This window comes from Hevea brasiliensis, chromosome 11 (genome assembly GCF_030052815.1).
Source record: "Hevea brasiliensis isolate MT/VB/25A 57/8 chromosome 11, ASM3005281v1, whole genome shotgun sequence".
NCBI lineage: Eukaryota > Viridiplantae > Streptophyta > Magnoliopsida > Malpighiales > Euphorbiaceae > Hevea > Hevea brasiliensis.
Genome location: NC_079503.1, coordinates 12,272,781 through 12,277,418, shown reverse-complemented (window position 1 = coordinate 12,277,418; position 4,638 = coordinate 12,272,781). Strand labels below are relative to the sequence as shown.

General features: G+C 38.1%; 1 long non-coding RNA gene across 1 annotated transcript; it reads right to left on the bottom strand.

Moving 5' to 3' along the window:
• Positions 1-262: 262 nt before the first annotated feature.
• LOC131170419 (uncharacterized) lies at positions 263-1,805 on the bottom strand. The gene is made up of 3 exons (XR_009141170.1): positions 1,708-1,805; positions 918-974; positions 263-342 (listed from the first exon to the last, which is right to left on the bottom strand). It is a non-coding gene; the product is annotated as an uncharacterized LOC131170419 (long non-coding RNA).
• Positions 1,806-4,638: the final 2,833 nt, after the last annotated feature.

Genomic DNA, 4,638 nt, shown 5'->3' with positions numbered 1-4,638 from the left:
ATTTAGGCCCAATATGCATATAAAATAATTTAAATTAAACTATTATAATTATATTTTGAGCCAACTTAACCCAGAAATTTTCAGAAACTAAAATCAGGGGAGCCCAGCTCAACCCTGTTACCTCATTTACAAATTGTTTAAATACCATACAAATCTTCATTTATAAATTTCAAAAATTTAAATTAACACAATTTCTAACAAGGTCCACACTATTACTAACACATGCGGAGTTCTAGATTTTTTTTTTTTAAATTTAGAAAAGATAGTAAAACAATTAAATAATCGACGTTAAACCTGTTAGGAAGAAAACAGGTTGCTCTGTAAAATAACTCCTCCTGTGGCCTGGAAAAATATTGAACAGGAGTGAGCGTTCGACTCAGAGAGTAAAATATCAATTTTAATCATAATCTCTATAACTATCTAAAACTAATGCGCCCTGTAGAGTGAAATGCAACATCAGCAATAAATTCACATCATAATAGCAAAAAGGTAATTTGGAGCACTCACACACCCAGTAATATCAATGATAACATATGGGAGCTGATCCCCTATACAGCTCTCTTAAATCCAACCTGGTGCCAGCGAAGAACTCAAGCCGGACTTTCGCTTAATAAACCAAATCGGGGTCCCAGCGAAGAACTCAAGCCGTGACTACCCCCGAAGGATCGGGTCCCAGCGAAGATCTCAAGCCGTGACTACCCGTCCTATCCATAGTCCACACCACATCACACGCACGCCAACGCACGCACACTGCTCCAAATTACCACAACAACATCCATGGCACTTTAACAGTTATGAATGCAACATAAATCGTGCCTAGAGTTTAACTACATAAATATATGCATATAAGTGATGTATGGGCATGCTTAAACATATAATAATATCAAAATTACAATTAAAATTAATATTTTATTCACAGTACACCGATGACTATTGTGGCTGCTGGATGCAGAAAAATAGCTGATCTCGATCACCTAATAATTAAATTATAAATTTATTAGTACTAAGTTAGAATAAAACTCTAAAGAGGCAATAGACAGCTTAATTTATGCCGGAAATCCGGCAGAGTTTCCCCTATACCTGGGACCTACCCAACCTGCAAAAAGGCTCAAATAACACTTCTAAATTCAACTCATATCTCATCATCATTATATGGCCCCTTCTGGGCCCTCCAAACCAAGCAATACTCAAAACCTTAAAAATTACGTTTTAGTCCCTATAATTGACATTTTGTAAAAATCCACCCAAACATGCTCTAAAAATTCTAAAATTTTGTCCCGTGGTCCTTAATAATATTATAAGGCTATTGCAAAATGAATTGTAATTTTCTAATCACCCATGAATATTTTATCCAAGAATTTTACTCGATTCCATAAGTTTCCAACAGCTAACATATTCTTAATTCACCCTAACTCAATATTCACATATTTAAACCTCCATCCGCAAGCTTCAACCAATTATATAAAATTTAATTATCTTAATTTCAAATAATCTTATATGCCCATATGCTAAAAATCTAACTAAAATCCATCTATATTTTTCAAAAATATTCTACAATCATTCAAAAATTCAACAAACACCATAGAATATCTCCAAATAATTTTACTTTCATCATATATTTTTCTTAGAATTTTTCTCCAATTTTTCCTATTTAAGAAACACTGTATTTATGCTCCACAGACAGAGAAATAATAAAAATAGTCTTACCCGAAGTTTATCTGTGTCTCAAAAATTCCAAAAATTTATGAGGAAGCCTCTGGAAGTTGAATCATTTCCATAGCCCACCGGAGCCACCGCCGGAACCACTGCGCACGGTGGTTGGCCGCCGGTCGCCGGCGACATTTGCCAGATCTGATCATACTACCATGTTCCTCTCCTCTTCCTTAGTTCATAGGTTATCTCGGATCATCAATCCAACGGTCGGATCATCGTAGATCTGACGAAAAAGCTTAAAAAATCCGAAATTTCTCTCCTCCATATCTCACTCATCCGACCTCCATTTGCTGCAAAATTGGTATCAAAAGAAAGCTCTCGGAATAAGCTTTCCAACGCCACCTGAATCGCCTCGATCGGACGTCGGATAAAGCTGGAATCGCGCCGGAAAGTCGCTGCCCACTATGCGCCGTTTTCTCTCTCTTCTCCCTCTCTTGCCGTCGTTTCTGGTGGTTCTGGCCGTCACCGGAGGGTCGCCGGCCGGATGGGGAGCCACTTGGGAGGTCGCCGGCCGGTCACCGGAGAAAGAAAGAAAAAGAAGAGAGGGGAGGAGAGGAGAGAAGAGAAAAGGGGGGGGGGGGAGTCCTCCTCCCGATTTTTGAGTCCCATTTTTTTTTTTTTCTAAAAGGTTGGCAGTGATAGTGGAAACCCACTGTCACACGCCAAAGTCACTTTCACTTTTTTTTTTTGTGGTTGTTACAGGAATAGGCTGACCCAGGATAGCCTTAATAACCTCTTGGCTCAGATGATGAGCTTGAGCATGGAGAGCCTGGTGAACCAACACATAATCAGGGACACCTCCTGAGGCAGGAAATTCTGAAGGCGGTCCAGGACGCTGCTTCCCCCCGAGCCTAACTTTCGTCCGCTCAAGACTATATCACCAAGATTGAGGGTCGGATAAAATCTTATGAGGACAAGATAGCCGAACTAGAGTGTGAACTAGAAGAAGCTTGAGCCTGCCAAACTACCAATGTCGCTCGCCTCACTGAGGAGCTCAAAGAGAAAGAAGAGAAGGCCGTGACAAGGGAAGTTAGCGCTTATGTGAATGCACATAGCGATCTTTTGGCTGAGCTTGAAAGGCATTATCCTGGGGAAGACTTCTCCTAGATGGTTGATCTTGTTCCTAGAGATGAAGAGGGTAGCGAGGAGGAGCCCGAGAGAGAGAGAGAGAATGAGAGGAATGATGATGTACTTAGAGAACAAGCTGGGGGAGACCCTCCAGCCGAATGACTTGTAAATTTTTATTTTGAAATGAAGTGAAGTTCTCTCTTTTGTTCCATTTCTTGATGAGATCGGAAAGCATCCCAATATTATGAGTACTTGATTCTTTGAACGTATTAGAACATCAAACTTAAAAGCAACTATTAACCTAAGTATAAGAGATCAGAAAAATATTATAAGCATGAGATCGGTCTAAGCCATGACCAAACACAGAGTAGAACATTAGAACATTAGAATTGGAAAAACTTGATTCGAATTCTTAAGATCGGAATCATCATTAAATCGGACAGACACCTTAACTTTATTTTAAGGAATATCTGGGACGTACAAGTGAGGAACCCGATTCTAGCATTAATTAAATAACTTTCCACAATATTTATAAAGAGAGATCGGGAGGCAAGACTGGAGGGTATGGAGACCTGAAATTGGTTCGAACCCCTCTGATAAGAGATCGAAAAATAATTTATTAAGTGTGGGATCGGTTTATTTCATGATCGAGCAATCGATGTGTTTGGAAAAGTCATTTGTGATCGAAGTACGTCGACTGGGAGTCAATTTAAAGTCCCTTGACCTTGGTGATCGGCCAAAATATGGTGTCGACAACTTTCTTTTGCAAAATGGTTTTTCAAAAGGAAAAGTTAATACAAGACTTTTTGTTAAAAATCGTGAAAATGATATCATTGTAGTGCAAATATATATTGATGATATTATATTTGGTGCTACTAATGTAACACCCCTATTAGTATAGCCTCGTATATTTCACTGTTCCGGTGACCGGTGTCGGTCCGGATAATTAATGGGATTAGGGCCACACTTAAGACAACTTGAGAAGTCATAAACACAAATAATTAGTAATGTTTAATTAGTTAACTATAAATAAGAAAAACAGAACATAAGAGGTTAAACGAGCCGAGAGTCACAGCGATGAGTGACCTCCTCGGGAACAACTACGAAGTCATTTTAAACTCAAATTTCGAACCGTAAAAAGTGACGCTGCGGTCCTTAGGACCCTTATGGACACAGTGGAAAAGAGAAAATCACGAAAAAGAACTGTTAAGTCAGTCAAATAATTAGGTCAAGGAACTGAAAGAAATATGGAATTATTTGCAAACCGGGATGAACCGGCGAGGGGCAATTTGGTCAATTGACCCCGAGAGCTGACTCCTGACCTAACTGTCAAATAAAATTGGAGAAAAGAAAATTTCAGAATCGAGAATTAAATTAAAGAACTAATAGAAAAAAATAAATAGAAAAAAAATATATAGAAAAGTCAAAGGTGATGACATCATGCATGATGTCATAAAGGATTAATTAAATTATTTATTAAATGGGATTTTTGGTCTTCTAAAAGGGGATAAGACTAAAGAAAATAAAACAAAAAAAAAATTAGAAAAGTGTCTTCTTCTTCCCTTGGTTTGCCGCCCCACCTTCTCCCTCTCATCTCCATGGAATTCTTCCATTTAAGCTTACAATTAAGCTTGATTTTCTCCACTTAATCAACATAACTCCCCTAAAAACCTTACTAAAGCTTGCAATCCCAACCTAAGAACAAGAAAGAAAGACGAAAGGAAGAGAGAAATTGAAGAATTGGCATTTAAATTGAGGTTAGTATGTTAAACTTCTTATTTTTCCATTTAAATGCATGATTAATGGTTGAAATGAGCTTAGGATTAAGGAAATGAAATAAAAATATGGGGAAGGACC